Genomic DNA, 24155 nt, shown 5'->3' with positions numbered 1-24155 from the left:
CAGTTCCTTCAAGGTTGCACATTCAAGAGAGAGGAGTTTACTCTTTTCCTGATCTGCCCTCTGGTAAGGGAGGTACCAAAGCTTTTCTGCCCAAGATCTTCAATTAGATTTCCAGAGCCTCCACCAGCTCCACCAGGCGAACCAACACTCTTCCTCACCTCTGGGCCACCACTCAAGGCTGAGACTCAGATCAGCAGCTCAATTCCCCAAGGGGCTTTAGGCCAAGAGCTCCAAAAATGAAAGCTTCTGTTGGTACCACCAATGCGCTGCCTGGGGCCCAGACTGGAGCAGGACCCTGCTCCCTTCTCACCCAGTGGAAAAAGCTTTTTTACTGACCTTTGAAGCTGTCTTTGTGAGTTGAGGGATCTGAGAACTGCCACTACTGTTGGGAATTCAGCCATGCAATCCTTTTCTGGTCCTATTCTTGCCAGTGCCACATTGTCAAGGCTGGGCTGGGCTCCATGAGCTGCGTGAGATAGACTTTTCCTGTCTATCTTTCAGGCTACCTTGGCCTGAAAATCTCTTTCACTCTGTCGTTTTGTGGCTTCTGCTGCTCTAGAATTTGTTTAGAGTCATTTTTTACAGGAATTTTATGGGCTGTGGGTGAAGAGTTAGAGTATGTGTGTCTTTCTACTTCCCCATCTTGTCTCTTCCCCTGGATGATTCTATTTTTAAAAGTGTTATTTTCTTCAGTATTGTTTTGGAAGCAGTTGAATCTTTTTTCCTGTTTTTTTTTGCATCACTCTCACTTTTCTTCCCAATTTCTCCTCTACTTCTCTTTTTTGATTTTCAAAACTCACTTTGAGCTCTTCTATAGCCCGAAACCAATTCATATTTTTTAATTGGAGGAATGGTATAGAGGAGCTTTGACTTTGTTGTCTTCTCCTCTTTGTATGTTTTAGTCGTCCTTGTCACCAAAATAAGATTCTGTAATCTGATTCTTTTTCTGGTTTTTTTTGCCAATTTCCCCAGCCATTTACTTGACTTTTGAGCTCTTTGTCAAGGTATTTCTCTCCTTCCACTGGGGGTGAAGAGCTGTAATGTCAACCACTTGGTCCTCCCACATTCTATCAGCCTAGGGATCCAGAAACACCCGTTGCTGCTACCCTGGCTGCTGCTGTGACTGTTTTAGGTTCCTTTGTCCTCTCCACCACCAGGGGCAGACCACTCTATTCTCTCACACTGGTCCCCCAGGTTTTTCCACTGACCTTCCAATTTGTCTTCGCCATTTTGGGGTTGTAAAGTCTGGAAACCACCACAGGAACCAGAGATTCAGTCCTCTGAGGCCTGTTCAAGTCCTGTCTGTTCCGGGGTGGTCCACAATGGACTGCACTCTGCTCACAGTGAGAAGAGATAGATACTTCCTGTCGAAATTCCAGGCTTTCTTTTGCTGGAGATTTCCTTCACTCCATCATTCTGTGGATTCTGCAGCTCCAGAATTTGTTTAATGTCATTTTACAGGTATTTGGTTGGACTTGGGATGAAAGCTTTATCAAGTACATCTTGGCTACCACTTCCCAATTTATTGTTTTTCTTATGAGATGCCTCATATCCTCTTATATTGTTTTTCATTCTTTATATTTTGCTTTGTGTTACCTTCACTGGCTTCCCCTCATACTATTCTAGTTTTCAAGGAGTGATTTTTCTCCTTAAGATTCTGAATTTCTTTTTCTATTCAGTTGACTTTCTTTTCATAATCTTGTTTTATTCTTGGATTTTTCTTATTTATTTCTCATTTTTACTCAGTCATTTGATTTTTAAAGTTGTTTTTTAAAGTTCTTGTTTGAAATCTTGTTTGAAAACTCTTTGGGGTAGGAGAGGCTTCCTTCCCCCAGTATCGTTAAATAAAGAGAAACCCCAGTCTTATCTATTCAAACAGTAATTTTCTATGGTTGGATTATTTCGCCTTTCCTCATTTTGCTTTAAATTTGTAGCAGTTTGTTTTTGTCATCCCTTCCAGTCCTAAGATATAGAGAACGGCTCTGCTAGCTTCAGATCCCCCTTCCTTCCTCCCTTCTGACCTGGAATGAAAATCAAGAACTCCACCCTCCTGTAAGCGCCCGCAGTCATCTCTATCTTTGTTCCAGGGCTTCCATAATCACAGGGTGTCTGCTGATTCTGTTGTTCCAGCATAGGAAAGGGTATTTTTGGGAGATGAATATGGGAGACAGAAGGGAATTTAGTATTTACTTTACTGTTTTGGCTCCCCAAAATAATTTATTATGTTATTAGATCTTTTTTTGTTTTATATCAAGGATTCAAATATTGGCATGACTACTCCTTTACCACAATAACTGTTGATTTTGATCTAGCATTTAAAGTACTATTAGTAAGGAAATTAATTATTATTTAAGGCCTAAAATTTCCCCAGTCTCATACAATTACTGCACAGACACAGGACTAAAGGCAGTTAAAAGTGTCTTTGATTCATGAATTTTCATGGCCAAGAAATTTAAATCTAACAATTCAGTCTACTGGTAACATGCTTCTCTATGTTCATGTAGACGAATATGCATAATATAAACTTGATCTGTTACTCGGGCTATATTTTAAGGCTTTCTAGTGGAATTTTCAAGTTCTTGTAGTCCACTTGTATAAAATTTAAGAATTCATCAACACTGTAATAAGAAAAAAGAAGTTGCAGATCTGTGGAAGGAGGTTTCATACTCTTTCCTCAAGAGGTAAAGACAGGATGTAGCAGCATAATTTTTATTGTTTTCCTAGATAGTTGGATTTTTTCACAGAATATTTGGGTATCATATATTTTGGTATTAAGGGTAAATATTTGCAGAAACACCACCTTGAAAATAATTATCCTTTGTCTACCAACAATAATTTTGGAGGGTTAGGAATTAGAAAAAGTGATGAGAACCTTGATAAGATCCTCCAAATTAATAAATATATAGCTTGATACCTTTAAACGTTAATAAGAAGCTGGTAAAAGGAGACTATAGGGAGAAATTCATAGGGAAAACTAGTTTAGCGACAAAGACTGAGAGAGCCTCAAACATTGTGTCTGTACAGAAAACTTTACTCTTTAAAAAATACTTCTTTTGAGTAAGGAATTGGTATAAACTGGACATGGCAATTAAATCCACACAGGAATAGAAAATAGTATACTTACATCTACATGCAAACTCTATGATTGTTTCTATGGATGTGGATGGCATTTTCTAATATGAGCCTTTTAGAGTTGCTTAGAATGTTGCCTTGCTGAGAAGAGCCAAGTCTACCAAGGTTAGTCACTGCACAATGTGACTGTAACTGTGTGCTATGTTCTACTGGTTTTGTTCCCTTCACTCAGTATCACTTCATATAAGTTGTTCCAGGTTTTTCTGAAGTCCATCTGCTCATCATTTATTATAGTACAATAGTATTCCATTATGTTCATATAACACAACTTGTTCAGCCATTCCTTAGTTGATGGACATCCTTCAATTTCCAATTCTTTGTCACCAAAAAAAAAGAACTGCCATAAATAATTTTGTACTTGTGGGCCTTTTTCACATTTGTATGATCTCTTTGAGATGCAGCCCTAAGGAGTTATATTTCTGGGTGAAAGGGTGTGCTCATTTTTATAGCCCTTCAGATATAGTTCCAAATTGTTCTCCCAAATGGTTTTATCAATTCACTCCTCAAGCAATAATGCATTGGTGCTCCAATTTTCCCACATCTTCTCCAGGAATAATACTTTTCCTGTTTATTCATGTAAGTCAATCTGACAGATATGATGTGGTACCTAAGAGCTGTTTTGATTTTGCATTCTCTGAGCAGTCATGATTTAGAGCATTTTTACATGACATTAGATAGTTTTAACTTCTTTGACTAAAAACTGCCTGTTCATATACTTTGACCGGTTATCAAGTGGGAAATTACTTTTATCCTGATGGATTTAATTCAGTTCTCCATATATTTTAGAATTCAGACCTTTCTGAGAAGCACTGGTTATAAACATTCTTTACTAGTGTTCTGCTTCCCTTCTAATTTTGTTTGCATAAGCTTTGTGCAAAACTCTTCAATTTATTGTAATCAAAATTATCTGTCTTGCATTTCATAATGGTCTCTACCTCTTGTTTGATCATCAGTTCTTCCATTCTCCATTTATCTGAAAGATACTATTTCTTGTTCTCCCAGTTTCCTTATAATATCACTATATGCAAATTGTGCATCTAAAATTTGCAAAAAAAAAGAAGAAGAAGAAGATGAACAATTATTCAGATTATCGTCTCAAAAAGGGCAATTAGGTGGTATAGTCAGTAGACTGCTGGGATGAAGTCAGGAACACTTATCATCCTGAGTTTAAATCTGTCCTCAGATCCTTACTAGCCATATGACTTAGCAAGTCCCTTAACCATGTTTATCTCAATTCCTCATCTAAGAAATGAGAAGAAGGAAATTGTAAAACCACTATCTTACCAAGAAAACCCTTGATGGAGTCAAGGAAAGTCAGTCATGACTCAAATCACTGAACAAAAAATCATCTAAAAAAGCATGAGATGTTCTTCTTAGTTGTCACTCTAAGAATATTTAAGGGTGAAAGTTACTTTCTTTATTGAGGAAAATGGAATTAGCAAAACTGTAGTCTAATATCACATCCACATATTTCTTGTACAGGAGGTAGATATGATACTAACCACCAAAATGTTGCTAAAGTGAACTGAAGTTAAATAGACAAGATATACACTGGATGTGACACAATTATAAGGACATTGAAAGAGTGACATAAACTATCTGTGAAGGAAAGTAATGTAGATATAGGATACAGAAAAGATATGGATGATTGTATGTGAAACTGCAAATCTATCATGTACAACTTGCTATTTTTGAATATATAATAAAATTTCCATGTAACATATCCCTCCTTCGTCACCCTAGAGATGGTCATCACAAAATACAAATATGTCTATATACATAAAAATAATTCCATATATACTTCTGTTTATCAGTGCTTTCTCCAGATGCAGATAGTATATTCTCTATCACTTGTTTGGTCATCAATTGTTCCATTCTCAATAAATCTGAAAGGTAAACTATCCTTTTCTCTCCCAGTTGACTTACAGTTTCAGTCTTTATATCTAAATTGTGTACCTAAAATCTTGCAACAAAAGAATGATGAAAGATATAGAAGCGATATAGAAAAAATACTTTTGAACTTATGAATACTAATAAAAACAATGAGAATAGAAAAATAAACTGCTACTCTTTATCCCTACTCTCACATCAGTATAAAATTATTACGATAATCATCTGTGCAAAAAGCAAAGATATCTAACAATTAATGACATCCTTACCATTTCACAATCTACTGAAAATCCCACTGTACTTATTGAATATAAATTATGAAAACTATATTTGATTAGGTTAAAATAATGGTCAAAAACTTGTTAAAATAATGGTCAAAACTTGTCAAAATAGAAACAACTATTCAATTGTACTCATCATAAAAAACCACTTGAAGAAGGACACTTGGCAAGTAATCCATGTGTTATTTTGATAATATTATATTAGCATACATCACACAAACTTAAGTCTTAGTTTTATCTCTACTCCTGGTTAAGGAGAACATCTTATGATTATTGATGTTTTAAAAAGCAAGGAAAATAAAGTTCAGAAGAAAAGTAGAAATCAGGAAAAAAAACCTTTTCATAGGTAGTTCTAAGAAGGTTTCATATCTCAAATATATAAATAACTGTCAAATCTATAAGAATATGAGTTATTCTCCAATTGATAAATGGTCAAAAGTTATAAAAACGCAGTTTTCCAATGAAGGAATCAAAGCAATTTATAGCCTTGTCAAAGAAAAAAACACTCTAAATCAACTTTGATTCAAAAATTGAAAATTGAAACAACGATGAGATATCATTTTATACCTATCAGATTGGCTAAAACGATTGAGGTGGAAAGGGACAAATGTTGGAGGGGATATGAGGGAAAAGATGATAGTAATTCATTGTTACTGGACCTTTGGACTGATCCAACTATTTTGGAGAGCAATCTGAAATTAGTTTTCAAACGATATTAAACTGCCTATACTCTTGTAGTGCCAATACAATGTTGACAGCGCCCATGGCACCCATGAATATCCCGGTACAAATCTGAATTGCAAAATGCAACACATTCTTCAAATGGAAGACAGAACCAAAACATTCATTCAATCCAATCACAGAAAACCAAATCAATCACAGAAATAAAACTCTATACACAATAACAAAGTGGAGAACAACACCATCCCCAAGCCTCCCCCTTCTAGGCTGTCCACAAACCAGCTTCTTTAAACAAATCACTAGCAGGCCCCCTTAAACAAAATCGCAAGCAAGTTCTTTCACTCATTCTAGCCAGCCGCTTGCTTGTCTGAATCCTTCCTAGCTCTGAATAGACTGCCCAATTTCCCCTCAGTTCTGCTCTAACTCCACCTTTTCCAGTTCCATCCTTCTTGTTCCAATGTTTCAGCAAACTCCTTTTGCCACATACTTCATGTGACTCAAACTCAAGTGACTCAGGTTTCCATGTGACCCAGGAAGGTCACATGGGCCTAGGAAAGCATGAGAAAAATCTTCCCATTTAAATTGCCATTATGTATCTCCAAGGTAATGGTCACAGCACTGAAGGTGATTATGAGTATGCCACCATAGTTCTCAATTTTAAAATATAAAAGACTCTCTATATAGAGGGCACAAGAAAAACGTTTATTTAGACATCAGAAAGCCAAATTCCAGAAACAACATGGTGACAAAGAAGTTAATAAACATGATCACCACAGGGAGCAAAGTCATTCCTAAGCCTACCACCTCAACCAGGGTCTTCTCACAAGGAAACACTCAGGAGCCTGAATCTTGCAGCACATGCCTGCCTGTGTCCTCTCCCCTCTGCCTAGACTATGCTCACTCACTTTCTCCCAGTTCTGCTCCACCCTTCCTGTTGTATCTTCTCAGCAAGCTCCTCCAACCACATGTGAGTTTGACTTCCAGGTGATTTAAGCAAATCATAATGACCTATTAATGAATGAGTAAGATATTTCCATTTAAATTACTATTACATTTGGCCCCAAGATCTTTCATTTTCACTACATAGGTTAGTGGGACAACTGATATTAACCGAACTTTAAGAAGGATAACAGAAAATCTTAGGCAACTGGTGTCAACAGAACTTTCCAACAGTATAATGGGGATCACACAAACTGAGCACACAAAACAACATTTTAGGGTAGGGCTTGAGCACAAGCATCGCATCATTCCCTCTCAGCAAATGGGGCCCAAAATCTTGGGAAAGAGTGCAGGTCTCTTCTTCTATAACCACTTTCTTCTGAGATTGTATGTAAAGGTGTCCCTGCCCCAAGAGATCTCATTGGAGAGATCAGTTCTTTAGCTGGCATCTGGAGTTTGGTCGGCTTCAGATTCAGAGACGAAACATCACCATCATGAATAGGGAGTGAACATCCATCTTAATCTATCTGGCATCTGCAGGAGGAGAGTACTAAGCCTATAGAAAACAAGTCTAGCAAACAAATTTAACAGATGAAAGCCAAAAACAAACAAGGAAACAGTAACCAGAAGAAGGGTAGATATAGTGTCAACTGTGGTTTTGGGGTCCATGACTCCACTATCATAACCTTATTCACCGGTAGAATATATGAGTTAAGGGTAAATTTGGTAATCACGCTCTCCTGTATAAGCAACAATTATAGCATTGTCTTTCCCATTTGATATAATTTCTGTAGCCTTTGGAACATAGTCTGGCTTCTGTTTTATCCATATTTTAGCCCTCAATTTTATTTTATCAGTAGAAACCAATCCTTCAGTTCCTCTGTCAGGAACTGTTATTTCATAAGGAGGGTCAGTTTTCATAAGTGGTGTTATTTCACAAGGAATAAAAATTACTTGAACTGTTCTATCATTTTTACAAAACTGTATGAGTTTATCACCTAAATATTGAAATGTCACTATAATTTCTCCTTGATAATCAGAACCTATCACTCCAACCAATACAAGTATTCCTTGAGCTGCTAATCCTGATTCAGGTAATATCCATCCAAAATTATTTTTAGGGATCCTTATACATATTCTAGCAGAGATTTTTCTTATTTCTTTCCTATCCAACCCAAACTCTTGTAAAAAATGCAGACCATATCCTGCTGAACCAGGTGTCCCTGGATATGGTGCTGAGATATTGGCCTAACAGTTCAATAGTCAACATTTGAGATGTTATGTGTTTATTGTTTTCTAATTTACAGATTTGGGGTCATAATTATGAATAGAGGTGTACTTCCTCCCAATGGTCTATTATTCAAATTATGTAAAGTAATGAACAGATGATCTTTCCAATGTTGATAAGAATTATTAGAACTTAACTTCCTTAACTGTTCTTTCAGTAACCCATTCATTCTTTCAATTAACCCAGAAGATTGTGGGTAACATGGAATATGATATATCCGTTCTATGTTGTTTAATACACAAAATCTCTTCATTTCATTACCTTTGAAATGTGACAAATTGTTCCTTTTAATTGCATTGGAGTTCGATAATGTAGACTTATGATATCTAAAGTTTTACAGGTGTTTTTTTCTGGGTCACATTCTTATAAGAGAAGCCACTAGTACACCTGAATAGGTGTCAGTGCAAGTACGTATAAATTTGCATCCTTTATCTTGAGGTAGGGGTAAAATATAACCTATTTGCCAAATTTGGGCTGGTACTTTTCCCCTAGCTGTCTCTCCAGTTATCAGCCAAGGAACAGTTCCTTCCTTTTTTCCTGACATATATATATATGTATGTATGTATGTATGTATGTATGTATATACATGTATATACACACATGTATGTATATGTATACATGTACATGTATACATATACATACGTGCATAGATATGTGTGTATGTTTATATATACATATAAACATTCTTTGGTCACTTGTTTTAACAATGAATAAGAGATACAAATACCTCGGTCTTGTGTTCACTAGTGGGTGCCCTGGACCCTTAAAAGACAGGCTTTTTGATGGACCCAATTTGCTAATACTGGGTCATCAGTTGATTTCAGATTAAGGACATACTGAGTAACAATCTTTCCTAGTTGATGAGCATTTGCACTGTACATATGTTTTGGCGTGGTGAGGGCCAAGTGAGTATCTATATGAAAAACACATAAACTAGTAACAAAAGACATGTCCTATATATCTTCCCACAATTCTTTGACCCAGACTTGTTTGCCACGAATTTTCCAATTTTGATTTTTCCTCATGGGCATCCATGTAGCTACTGTCCACGAATCAGTGAATGTATGACACTGTCCTTGTTTTGATAGCTTGGTGTACTGTCATAAGCTCAGCATATTGAGTATTTGCACCTATCACTGTGCTTTTCAAAGTTCTCTTAGTACACGGATTATAGGCTACCACTGTCCAATGTCTTTTGTGGCCCAAATATTTTGCTGTCCCATCAGTAAACCATGTATGTCTTTTTTTGTTCTTTCAGTTGATCTGTAATATCCCTCATTCCATTTTACCAAGTACTATAACAGCAGTTGCTTTAGTTCAGAGGATATGCCATTTCTCTCAGTATCTGTTTGCTACAGATGCATGTAAAGCAGAAATTACACTTTTGCCTGTTTTAGATCTATTTTGAACCTACTATTTCCATTTAATTAGGCTAGCCATTGGAGCATGCCCAATTCTGTGAGAAGCTAGGATACTCATTACCCAGGTCAAAATCGAAATTCTAGGCCTTAATATTACCTCGTGGCCTAAAGTCAGCTGTTTGTTCTCTACCAAAGCCCAATACGCAGCTATCAACTGCTTTTCAAAAGGGATGTATTGAGGTCCAATTGAAGGAAGTTTTGAAGACCAAAATCCTAAGGGTACATTTGGGCTTTGTTGTTTTTGCATAAACTCCAGTTTGCATATTCATCTTGTAGAGTCACTTGTAATTTCGCTGGGCTACTCTGCATACGTCATAAATCTAGGGCCACATGAATAGCCACGTTAACTTCATCAAAATATTTTGTCTTCTCAAGTCGTCAATTAAATTCATATTTTTTCCCAGTGGTTTTATATAAAGGTTTCAAAATTTGTCCTAGATTCAGTACGTTATGTCACCAATATCCAAATAATTATATAAACTTTTGGGCCTCTTTCTTATTACTGGATATAGGAAAATCCTGAGTCTTTTCTTGTGCTTACAGGAGAATCTCTCATAGCCCTTTCTCACATTTTATACTCAAAATCTTATGGTTTGAACTAGTTCTTGGATCTTTGCAGAGTTAATCTACCATCCTTTGCATTTTATATGCTCAGCTAAAAGTGTCAAACTCTTCTTCATTTCATCTACAGTTTTTCCCTGTATTATAATATCATCTATATAGTGTGTAAGCTGTATACCAGACAGCTCTATTTCATCCAAATGTTCAGCCACAATCCTATGACAAACAGTGGGGCTATACAGATACCTTTGGGGCAAGCATATAAAAATATATTGTCAGCCCTCTCAAGTTAAAGCAAATTTATTCCACGAATCTATTGGGATAGTAAAGAAAGCATTGGTTAAATCAATAATTGTATACCAATTGTATACCAAGTCCCATCATATTTCTTGATCTTTTCCATTAAGGTTATGGTACCTGAAACAGCAATACACAAGACAGGAGTGACGTAATTCAGTTGTGTATAACCCACTGTTATCCTTCGTGTCTCTTCTGACTTTCATACTGGCCAGACAGGAATATTCCACAGAGTGATTGTGAGGACTAACATTCCTACCTCAACATATTCCTTTACAGTATCGGTAATCTCATCTTGTCCACATGACACAAGATACTCCTTTAAAATAATCACTTCAGAAAGTTCAAGTAAAGTGACTGGGTCCATTTTTATTTCATCCAAGAAAACTGTATTAATTCCTATCTTCTGCACTGCAAACGGGTGTCTCCCCTCAGATAAATTTAAAGACATACCTCTCAATATATCTGTTCCAATGATGTATTCAAGAACGAGTACAATTACCACAGTATATACTTTCTTAGGTAATTGTCCAATTTTCATCGCTAGATTCATTTGTCTGACTGATATTTCATCCCCTCCCAATCATGTGATGGTGATAGGAGTTTAAAATTATCAGGGTTTCCATATGCAAGGGCAGCCTTCACCCCAGTATCTATTAATGCCCTGGTTACAATATTTGATCCATTTTTCCAATATATGGTCAAATTGATAAGGGGTCTGTAGTCCTGTCTTTGTATTACTTTGATCTGAGCTGGGGTTTGGCCAGCTTCTTATTCTCCCTGAAAGTGTGCTAAACTTGGATAGAAAGGTTCAGCATGATCTATAGAGGCAGTTCTTCTTTCTCTATTTTGTCTAGTATCAAGTCGTTTTCTTGGTACATTCCATATAGTTCATTAGTTAGAATGCCATCTATGCTTCCAAAATCTGCTCCAGATCTCAGTGGAGCAATAAACAATTCTCTCTTTGTCAATTTATTCTGATTTTGAATCCACTAGATATTTAATCTTCTCTCTACGAATTTTGCCTTTTAAGCAGTTCCCTAAGGCACTTACCTGTGAAATTTTGTCCAGCAGGGCGGAGCCAAGATGGCGGAATAGAAAGACGTACATAGCTCCGAACCCATAACCCATAGAACGGCTACAGGGAAGTAACTCACGGCGAATTCTGCACCCAGAGGCCACGGAACATTGGAGCGAGGGAGATTTCTGTTCCAGAGAGACCTGCAAACCTCTCGCGGGGGGTCCTTCGCCCTGCGGACTGGGCGCTGGGACTGGGAGCTTGAGTGCAGCCCTGCAGCGGCCGCGGCACCAAGAGGAAAAGATCCGAGTGGGCTTCAGGGACGGGATCTCCAGCAGCGGCACAAGTCCCTCCACCCACAGGTGACGGGGGTCGGTGAGAGAGTGTCTTTAGAGGGTCGAGAGGGGAGTGGGGTGCCCCCATAATTCAGCCCCCCCCGGGAGGTAGAAGCTGAGAGGCGGCTGCAGACAGGGGCTCCCCAAGTGGGCGGGAGCCTGAATTCATTGTGGAAGGTCTGTGCATAAACCCCCTGAGGGAACTGAGCCTGAGAGGCGGCCCTGCCCCAACCTGACCACCTGAAGATAATCTCATACTGAATAGCAGCCCTGCCCCTGCCAAAAGCCCTAAGGTTGGAAGTAGCATTTGAATCTCAGACCCCAAACACTGGCTGGGAGGATCAGGAGGCGAGGTGGGTGTGAGCAGAATATTCAGAGGTCAAGTCACTGGCTGGGAAAATGCCCAGAAAAGAGAAAAGTAATAAGACCATAGAAGGTTACTTTCTTGGCGAACAGGCATTTCCTCCCTTCCTTTCTCAACAATGCTTACCATCAGGCAAAGACACAATAATTAAGGCTTCTGCGTCCCAGCCCACCCAATGGGCTCAGGTCATGGAAGAGCTCAAAAAGAATTTTGAAAATCATGTTACAGAGGTGGAGGAAAAACTGGGAAGAGAAATGAGAGAGATGAAAGAAAAGCACGAAAAGCAGATCAGCTCCCTGCTAAAGGAAACCCAAAAAAATGTTGAAGAAATTAACACCTTGAAAACTAGCCTAACTCAATTTGCAAAAGAGGTTCAAAAAGCCAGTGAGGAGAAGAATGCTTTCAAAAGCAGAATTAGCCAAATGGAAAAGGAGATTCAAAAGCTCACTGAAGAAAATAGTTCTTTCAAAACTAGAATGGCACAGATGGAGGCTAAGGACTTTGTGAGAAAGCATGATATCACAATATAAAACCAAAAGAATGGGAAAATGGAAGATAATGTGAAATATCTCATTGGAAAAACAACTGACCTGGAAAATAGATTCAGGAGAGACAATTTAAAAATTTTGGGACTATCTGAAAGCCATGATCAAAAGAAGAGCCTAGACATCATCTTTCATGAAATTATCAAGGAAAACTGCCCTGAGATTCTAGAACCAGAGGGCAAAATAAATATTCAAGGAATCCACAGAACACTGCCTGAAGGAGGTCCAAAAAGAGAAACTCTTAGGAACATTGTGGCCAAATTCCACAGTTCCCAGGTCAAGGAGAAAATAGTGCAAGCAGCTAGAAAGAAACAATTCAAGTATTGTGGAAATACAATCAGGATAACACAAGATCTATCAGCCTCTACATTAAGGGATCGAAGGGCATGGAATAGGATATTCCAGAAGTCAAAGGAACTAGGACTAAAACCAAGAATCACCTACCCAGCAAAACTGAGTATAATACTTAAGGGGAAAAAATGCTCTTTCAATGAAATAGAGGATTTTCAAGCATTCTTGATGAAAAGACCAGAGCTGAAAAGAAAATTTAACTTTCAAACACAAGAATGAAGAGAACTATGAAAAGGTGAACAGCAAAGAGAAGCCATAAGCGACTTTCTAAAGTTGAACTGTTTACATTCCTACATGGAAAGACAATATTTGTAACTCTTGAAACATTTCAGTATCTGGGTACTGGGTGGGATTACACACACACACATGCACACACGCACACATACATAGAGACAGAGTACACAGAGTGAATTGAAGAGGATGGGATCATATCTTAAAAAAAATGAATGAAATCAAGCAGTGAGAGAAAAATATATCGGGAGGAGAAAGGGAGAAATTGAATGGGGCAAATTATCTCTCATAAAAGAGGCAAGCAAAAGACTCATTAGTGGAGGGATAAAGAGGGGAGGTGAGAGAAAAACATGAAGTCTACTCTCATCACATTCCACTAAAGGAAAGAAAAAATGCACACTCATTTTGGTAAGAAAACCTATCTCACAATACAGGAAAGTGGGAGATAAGGGGACAAGCAGGGTGGGGGGATGATAGAAGGGAGGGCATGGGGAGGAGAGTGCAATTCGAGGTCGACACTCATGGGGAGGGATAGGATCAAAAGAGAATAGCAGTAATGGGGGACAGGATAGGATGGAGAGAAATATAGTTAGTCCTATACAACACGACTATTATGTAAGTCATTTGCAAAACTACACAGATTTGGCCTATATTGAATTGCATGCCTTCCAAAGGGAAGGGGTGGAGAGGGAGGGAGGTAAAGAAGTTGGAACTCAAAGTGTTAGGATCAACTGTAATGTTCTTACCACTAGGAAATAAGAAATACAGGTTAAGGGGTATAGAAAGCTATCTGGCCCTACAGGACAAAAGAGAAGACGGAGACAAGGGCAGAGAGGGATGATAGAAGAGAGAGCAGATTGGTCACAGGGGCAATTAGAATGCTTGGTGTTTGGGGGGGGGGAGAGGGGATAAAAGGGGAGAAAATTTGTAACCCAAAATTTTGTGAAAATGAATGTTAAAAGTGAAATAAATAAATTTAATTATTAAAAAAAAAAAAAGAAATTTTTTCCAGCACCTCTGAAAAAGGGTGCCCTATTTTCCCAATTACTGGAGTTAAAATCAGATGCCTGTAGGAGGAGCTGTCTTCACTATAATATTCCTATGGTAAATTGCAAAGGGAATATCATAATATGCACCTACATTTCCAAACATTGTGTCAGTCTTCATTACCTCCCCCTTTAACTTTATTCAGCAGTTCCCAAGTGAATACCAGGGTCTGTCTCCCCTAGGCCACATAGAGTCAGTAGGATACTGCCTACAGCATTCTGCATGAGGACTAACAGATTAGTTGTATTATTACTTCCTTGCATATTGTAATCTCTAAAAGTTTGTTGTACAAAAGGATTCTCATACCTATACATTTTGAACAGTCTAGAATGTCTATCGATATTCCTCTGGAACCTTCATAACTGATTCTCACCATTCAAGATAATAACAATTCTAGCATCCTTTGGGCGAACCAACTCAAAATTTCTCTGACCTCATGCTGAATAAAATCCTCAATTATTTCCCTAAACACTAAGTTACCTACTTGCTTCTCCTGTTTCCACCCAACTATTGGGTGTTCTTCCGTCTGAGAAACTTCTTCTAAATTTATTTTACTTGATCACTGTGGTAGCTAGGCTGGATCTGTACAAACGTGATATGCGCATTTCTTTTGTCAGTCTTCAGCAGGTTGCGAACTAAATGAACAGCATTTCTTTCTGGCTGACATCCCTCAGACTGCTCTTGTGAAGAAGAGCCTGATGGCTGAGAATTCTCAGGCAAGTTACCTAATTCTTTTTCCATCTGATTTTTTTTTTAATTTAAGCAGTGCATCTCTGCTTTTACACATAATATGATAACCCGTTGATAAAATTTAGCTTCTCCTTCTTACCCCTGCCAGCTCCTTCCCTGGCGTTATTGTTATTCCTTGCAAATCCCTTTCCACATCTCCAGGTTTCCCCTCTTATAACCTTCCTTCTCAGTTTTCACAAGGTCCCGTGCCTTTGGATCATTGTCTGGTTAGCAACAAAAAAGTTAAATCATCCCAACCTGGGATACTAGTTTCTTCCTCTAAATTCTTTCTGCCTCCAAATAGAGATTTTGTAGCTTGCAATTCTGTTTGTGACTCTAAATGTATCACCAAGACATTATTCACAGCACTGATGGTGACTATGAATATACCAGCGACTCTCTATATAGAAGGCAGAAGACCAATATTTATTGAGGCACCAGGAAGCCAAATCCCAGAACCAGAAAACAAAATCCATCATGGTGACCAAGAAGTTCATAAACATGATCACCACAGGGAGCAAAGCCATTCCCAACCCTCCCTTCAGCTAGGGCCTTCTCACAAACTAACACTCACAAGTCTGAGCCTCACCTTTCACGGTTGCCTGCATCCTCTCCCCTCTGTCCTGATCGTGCTCACTCACTTCTCCCTGGTTCTGCTCCACCCTTCCTGTTTCACTTGTTTAGCAAACTCCTCCCATCACATGTGACTTAGACTTCCAGGTGATTTAAGCAAATCATATGGGCCTATTAATGAATGAGAAAAATCTTTCCATTTAAATTACTATTACAGATTACAACTATTTAACCCAGATGTATTACTATTAGGTCTGTTCCCAATGATTAGGGTAAAAAGGAGAAGAACTTGCATGTTCTAAAATATTTATAGCAGTTTTCTATGTGATGCCAGATAATTGAAAATTGTGGGAATGTTCATCAATTGAAGAACAACTGAACAAGGTGTGGCATATAGTTGTGATGGAATACTACTGTACTATAAGAAATAATGAACTCAATGATCATAGAAAATATGCATATGTTTGCAAGATAGAAGAGCAAAATGAGCAGAACAAAGAGAATATTGTATAGAGTTATTAGAATATTGTTTTAAGAACGACATTGAGTGAGAGTCATTTTGACCCTTATAAATCCCAAAATTAACTGCAAATGACATATAAAGGAAGATGCTATTGAATCTAGAGAAAGAATTGATGAACCAAAGTATATATGGAATTATTTTCATATATATAGGCATACGTGTGTCTTATGATAGCCATCTCTAGGGCAGGAGAGGAGGAGAAAATAGTTTCATGATAATTTCATTACATGTTTATAAATAGAAAGTTGTTCATAATATATTTCCAGTTTCATATGCAATAGTCTTTTTTATGTTCTAAATTATGGAAATGTTTGTTATATTTATTGATTTCAGAATAAAATATATTCAATTTTAAAAAATCAGTTAGTTACAATTTTTCCTGGTGCTTCCTTTCTACCTTTGCTCTGTTAAAAATAAATTTTCCCTATGAGGAGTAATTGGCTGGTATGTGAATATCATTTTACAATTTCCAAGTTGGTATCAAAATCTTGATCACTGCTGGATAATGAGAACTAGTGATAGGGGATACTGAAGTACTAAATAAAAGATTCCTGACATCAGGATTTATCATTCACTACCTTGCTATGCCTGTTACGTAGTAGGACAAAAAGAGAAGTTAGAACCTGAGATCCTGACTGCTGAATGTCTCCTTGGGGAGAAAAAAAATGAAGATTTATTCAACATACGCAAACTTTTTTTTCATGACAGTAATGAAGAAATTTTGCTTAAAGTTCACCTTCAATATGGCTGAGCAGATTGTCTTAAAGCAAAGTGTTGAAATGTTTTCCCTGGCAAATATGTTCTGCTGTTAAGATACTCTGCCCTAGAGCCATCTGCAACAGCGTATTCCTTGCTGATGACATATTTTTGACTATTTGGTCAGATATAATATGGCAAGCACTTCTATCAAGTTTAGCTTAAGATTCCCTCATTTCTAGGTTAGCATGTTAAATAAAGTGAATTAAAATTTTCAGAACGCCCATTTTCTCATGAAGTAAATCCATCTTATAACTTTCTCTGCATTTTTAAATACTATTTAAATTAGTGTTATAGTCTATTAAGTTATGTGAAGTAGCTTAAAGTATACAAGATTTGGACTTGTGGGAATAAAGAATCCTCAAATAGTCACATCATTTCACATCATTTGAATTTGGGCTGCATATTTCCGTTGGACTGGAACCAATTACCTTCTTTCACATGATTGTGACTTCAAATACATGTGAATTCTTCCCAGAATTCCTTATTCACACTAATTGAGAACTAGAGATAATACATGTATTATGTGTAAGGAAAGTCAATGCAGTAAGAATAAAACAATAATTTTAATTTTGCATATGTATACTAGAAATAGCAGAATCTCTCAGAACAGTTCTTCTTTCTCCATCATTGACCAAAAAAGTGTTTTTTCCCCTTTTATGTTAAAAAAAGCAAATGTGGCCTAAATCTCATTTCAAAGACATGAATATCATTCTAGAAATATATTTTGAACTCCATGGAGTTATTTTCAGCAATATTTACAAAAAAATTACTATTGTATAATAAATTAATTAGCACAATTCTTGTATATTTGTTGCTACCAAAATTCAGCAATGATACCAAAAATTGGGGTATTCTCCAATTTCGAGGGGATGTTTTTCTTTAAAGAAATGAAAGCGTTAATATTACTTGATGCTATCAGGTTATATGATATTATTCAAAATAATATCCTTTAATATACAGTCTTACAGTCTTAGAATTGGACGTGAATTTAGAGAACATCAAGCCCAAGCTCAATCTTTTAGACATGAGGACAGTGGGGCTCAAGGTCACAGAGTCATTTGATGGATTTTAAAAGCAAGTGCTTCTACTTAATGAAAACAATTCTTGCAGATGTATTTACTTAGACAGACACATTTTACATTTTAATGGTTTAAATGATAAAATGGATGTCTAACATTTCCATTACCAGTTGCTTGCAAAGAATAAGTAGAATATATATTATAAAAACAGGAGTCTTTCTTTTGTGCTTTTATTGGTGAAAGTATACATTATCTTTACTGGAACTATTTTCTATGTCACTACGTTTTTGAATGAGATACTTCACATTGTCTTCTATTGCCTTTACTCTTTTGGTTTTGTTTTATTGCTTCTGATGTCTCAGAGTCATTAGCTTCCATTTGCTCAATTCAAATTTTGAGAAATTATTTTCCGCAGTGAAGTTTTCTACCTCCTTTTCCATTTGGCCAATTCTGCTTTATAAAGAGTTCTTTTGCTACTCAGTGCAGCATCAGCCCTTCTTCTTCCACAGTGTCAGCTACTATCCATGATTCCCTCTGCAACAGTGTTGAAGGGACTTGCAGTTAGCATTGATATTGTCATCACTTACTCATGTGCGAGAGTCTTCCAACAATGGAAAATGCATACCATTTCTAATGCCTGAAGAAACAAGAAAACCCCAAGCTATGTTACCTTTCCCTGACAGAGTATTTAATCAGTCATGTGGCAAAGAATCAAGTTTCAGTGCAGCCCACCAATACAGTTTTTGATGCCAAATATCTGACTGGTCACAGATTTGATGATGCAGTTCTACAGTGAGACATGAAGCATTGGCCTTCTGTGGTGATGAATGACGCAGGCAGGCCTAGGGTCTAAGTGGAGTACGAAAGAGAGAAAAAAGTTTCTGTCCAAAACAAGTATCCTCTATGGTCTTGACCAAGGTGAAAGTAATTACTGAAGCCTGCCTTGGAAAGAGTGTCACAAATGCTGTGGTGATAATGTCAGCCTGTTTCATTGATTCCTACCATCAGGCCATGAAAGATGCTTGAACTATTATTGGTCTCCATGTGCTCCACATCTTGAATGAGCCAAGTGCTGCTACAATACCTTGGAGGTGGGTATTTTCAATGTCTCCCTTTTTTATTATTATTAATTTATTTTTAGTTTTCAACTCACTACCACAAGATTTTAAGTTACAAAGTTTCTCCCCATCACTCCCTTCCCACAATCCCAAAAGAGGATGCATTCTGATTAGTCCTTCCCCAATCTGCCCTCCCTTCTATCACAGCCATCCCCCTTCTCTTATGCCCTTCCCTTCTGTTTTCCTGTAGGGCAACACAGTTTCTTTACCCAATTGCCTGTATTTCCCAGATGCATGTAAAAAACAATTTTTAACATTAGTTCTTAAATCTTTTAGTTCTACATTCTCTCCCTCACCCCCTCATACTCTCCCTAATTGAGAAGACAAGCAATTTTATGTGGGTTATACATGTGTAGTCATGCAAAACACTTCCGTAATAGTCATGTTGTGAAAGACTAATTAAACTTCCGTCTATGTATCCGGACCCCCATTCTATTATCTCCTCTTATCCTTTCCCACCTCAAAAACTATTTGCTTCTAATTATCCTTCCTGCCATTTGCCCTCATTTCTACTATACTCTCATCACCCTCCTGCCTACATTCCTGTAGGGAAAGATAGATATCCATACACAGATTAGTGTGTATATTACTCCCTCCTTCAGCCTAATGTGATAGGAGTAACGTTTATTTATTCCTTCTCACCCCCTCCCTCTTACCCTCATTGTAAAAGCTTTTCCTTACCTGTTTAAGTGAGATAATTTATTCTCTTCTAGCTTTCCCTTTCTCTTTCTCCCAATACATTCCATTCTCACCCCTTAATTTTATATTTTAGATATCATCCCTCCATATTCAACTCACCCTGTGCCCCTTGTGTATACACACACACACACACACACACACACACACACACACACACACACACACACGCATTTCCTCTGATGACCCTAATACTGAGAACGATCTCATGAGTTACAAACATTATCTTTCCCTGTAGTAATATAAAAAGTTCAAGTTTAGTAGGTCCCTTATGATATTTCTTTCCCGTTTACCTTTTCATGCTTCTCTTGAATCTTGTATTTGAAAGTCAAAGTCTCTGGTCTTTTCATCAAAAATTGTTCAAATGCCTCTATTTCATTGACTATCCATTTTCCTTCTTGAAGAATTATACTCAGGTTTGTTGGGTACATGACTCTTGGTTTTAATCCTAACTACTTTGATCTCTTAATGTAGAAGCTAAATCTTATGTTATTCTTATTGTGTTTCTACAATACTTGGATTGTTTATTTCTGTGAGCTTGCATATTTTCTCTTTGACTTGCCAGTTCTGGAATTTGACTGCAATATTCCTAGTAGTTTTTCTTTGGGGATCTCTTTCAGGAGGTGATAAGTGGATTCTTTCAAATTTATTTTTTCCTCTGGTTCTAGAATGTCAGAATAATTTTTTCTTGATAATTTCTTGAAAGATGATGTCTATATTCTTTTTTAATCTTGGTTTTCAAGTAATCCAACAATTTTTAAATTCTCTGTCTTGAAACTATTTTCCAGGTCATGTGTCTTTCCAATGACATATTTCTCATTGCCTTCTATTTTTTTTTCTTTCTTTTGGTTTTGTTTTATATTTTCTTGATTTCTCAGTCATTATCTTCCATTACTCCATTCTCATTTTTAAGGAATTATTTTTCTGCAGTGATCTTTTTTACCTTTATTTTCATATGGACAATTCTGCGTTGTAGGACATACTTCTCCTTGACATTTTGGACTTGTTTTGCCATTTTGATTTGTCTATTTTTAAGGTGCTATTTCTAATATTTTACGTGTGTGTGTGTGTGTGTGTGTGTGTGTGTATGCTTTAGCAAGTTCTTGACTCCTTTTTCATAATTTTCTTGCATCACTCTTACATCCCTATTCAATTTTTTCTCTACTTTTCTTACTTGTTCTGCAAAATCGTTTTTGAGCTCTTCCATGGTCTGAGAACAATTCATATTTTTCTTGGAGGGATTAGATAGAGGCGCTTTGACTTTATGGTCTAATCTTTCTTGTCACCAAAGTAATATTCGATAGTCTGATTTTTTTCCACTGTTTGCTCATTTTGACAGCCAATTACTTGACAATTTAGACTTTTGTTAATATAAGACTCTGCTTTCAGAGTGGAGAATGCGCTGTTCCAGTTGTCAGGGTTTTTGCCCAGCTATTTTCAGAGATATTTCTAGGGACCTGTAAATTTTCACTTCTTCTCCACTGTTATGATCAAAGGAGAGGTCCTTACTCCTATCCGGGTGTATGCTCCCATCAGTGAGTGACCACAAGTACACTTTTTGACTTTGAAGCTGTAGAGATGATTCCCTCTTCACTGCTACCATGTGCTCTGTCTTGTCGACACTCCTTCTTGTTCTAGAACTGCCACTGTGACACAGATCAGGGAAACAGTGAAGCACAAGTGCTCTGTTCCACAGATAGCAAACAGGTCTCTGCAGTACCACTATGACCAGCCACTCAGTCCCCCAACGATGTATTGGCCAAGAGTTCTGAATGCAGCCTCTCTGGGTGTTGCTGGGGTCTTACCTATACTGGCACAGCTCACACTGGACTGTGTGCCTCTTCCAGCTCATGTAGCACCAACGCAGTATTCATAGCACCCACGGCAGTCATGAATTCAGCACAATTCTGAATCGCAAAATACACCAGATGCTCCATGTGGAAGATAGAAAGAAAACATTTTTTTCAGAAACTAGAAAGCCAAACCCATCATAATCTATATACGATAACAATGCAGAGGACAACGGCATCCCCAGGCTTTCCCCTGGTAGGCTTCCCTCAAAACCAGCTTGCTTAAACCAATTACAAGCAGGCTTCCTTTAAACAAAATGCCCTTCTCAAACTCACAGCCAACTGCAGAGTTACCTGCATCCCTCAGTTCTGATTACTCTTTGACTAATTTCCTCAAAACTGTGCTCTAGCTCCACCTCTTGCTGTTCTACCTCGCCTGTTTCATCCACTCAACAATCTCCTCCCAACATAGGCACCCTGTGAGTCAGGTTTTCATGTGTCCCAGTCAGGTCATATGTGCCTATTAATGAATGGGGAAATGCTCCCCGTTTATAATACCTTTACAGTTCAGTGCAAAAGTCGACCTTCCAGTTTGTCTTGGGCTTGAAATTTGTTTCACTCTGTCATTTTGTGCATTCTGCTGCTCTCTGATTTTTGTAGAGTAATTTTTTGTGGGTGTTTGGAGGGGTTTGGTGAACAGCTCAAGAAAGTCCCTGCTTTCTCTCTGTCATCTTGGTTCCACCCCTCAATATCTTCATTCCTACCATTAAAGATAGCAAAGTTGAGCTCAAGTTCACAACAAGGATGCCCACTTGGGTGTGGGCTTTGACAACACAATGGTCAACCATGTCACTGCTGAGTTCAAACCAAAGTGCAAGAAGGACATAAAAGAACAAGAGGGTTGTTCACCATCATCACATGTCTTGTGAAAATTCAAAATGTACTCTGTCTTCTAATATTCAGGAAAATATTGAGAACAATGCCCCCGTGAAGATATTGACTTCATACATCATCATCCAAGGTTGTTTCAAAGTGCTGAATGCTGGTCTCATCCATGGCACGCTGGAACCTGTGGAAAAGGCCTTAAAAGATGCCAAGATAGATAAATCACAGATTCATTTTTTTGTCCTGGTGTGTAACTCCACTCAAATCCCCCAAATCCAGAAGCTTCTGCAAAACTTATTCAGTAGCAAAGACCTCAACAAGAGAATACATCTTGATGAGACTGTTGCCTGTGGTGGAACTGCCACTGCTTCCATTTTCTCTGGCGATAAATCTGAGAATGTGCAAGACTTGCTGCGTTCGGATATCACTCCTCTTTTTCTTGTAATTGAAACTGCTGGTGGAGTTATGACAGTTCTAATCAAAAGTAAAACCACCATCCCCACGAAGCAAACACAGACCTTTAAAACCTATTCAGCCAACCAATCTGGTGTGTATATTCTGGTTTATGAAGCTCAGAGAGCAACAACAAAGGATCGCAATCTGTTCTACAAATTTGAGCTCACAAGTATCCTCCAGCAACCAGGGATGTTCCTCATATTGAAGTAATATTTGACATTGATGCATTTGGCATCCTCATTGTTTCTGCTGTGGATAAGAACACAAGGAAGGAGAACAAGATCTCCATCACCAATGATAAAGGGTGTCTGAGCAAAGAAGATATTGAGCTCATGATCTAGGAGGTTGAGAAATGCAAGACTGAAGATGACAAGCAGAGAGATAAAATGTCTTCCAAGAATTCTCTTGAATCTTATGCTTTCAACATGAAGGGTATTACAGAGAATGAAAAACTGCATGGCATAATTAGTGATGAAGACAAACAGAAGATCCTTCAAAAATATAATGAAATAATCAACATTCTTGATAAGAATCAAACTACTGAGAAGAAATAATTTAAACATCAGCAGAAAGAATTGGTGAAGATCTGCAAGCACGTCACTACTAAGCTATACCATAATGCAAGGGTCATGCAGGCAGGCATGCCTGGTGGGTCTTGGGAGTGGGGGGATGGAGCAGCCCCTTCTGGAAGTGCTTTTTCTGGACCAACCATTGAAGAGGTTAACTAAACACACTACAAGAAAAAGCGTTCCACACAGCTTCCCAAAAACTGAATGACTCAAATTTGTAGCCAAGACAGTAGTGGTTTAAGTAACATTTAAGCTACTGTAAATTCGTGGAGAATACTTGAATGTGTGCAGAGGGAAAGAAGTAAACAACATCACACTTAATCAGTAATTTAAACAAGTGGAAATGCAATTCGGGTAGACGAAAAGTAGATAAAACTTTCCTTCAGGTAATACTAAAGGGGGATTCTGATAGTTTTATCCAAAGTACTCCTTTCTCTGTTATTTTCTTACATTTTCTCACATTTATAGTCAGGTAGAAATTAGAGGGAATAAAATTATATAACATATATATATATATATATGTATATATATATACATATATATACATATATATACATATATATATATATATATATATATATATATATATATATATATATATATATATATATATATATATATATATATATATACACACAAAGCATAAAGAGTAAAGAG

General features: G+C 37.5%; 1 pseudogene; it reads left to right on the top strand.

Moving 5' to 3' along the window:
• The first annotated feature begins 21321 nt into the window (after window positions 1–21321).
• Window positions 21322–23270, top strand: LOC140512206 (heat shock cognate 71 kDa protein pseudogene; annotated as a pseudogene).
• The last annotated feature ends 885 nt before the right edge of the window (window positions 23271–24155 follow it).

This window comes from Notamacropus eugenii, chromosome 6, assembly GCF_028372415.1.
Source record: "Notamacropus eugenii isolate mMacEug1 chromosome 6, mMacEug1.pri_v2, whole genome shotgun sequence".
Taxonomy (NCBI): Eukaryota; Metazoa; Chordata; class Mammalia; order Diprotodontia; family Macropodidae; genus Notamacropus; species Notamacropus eugenii.
This window is presented reverse-complemented; position numbering and strand designations above follow the sequence as displayed.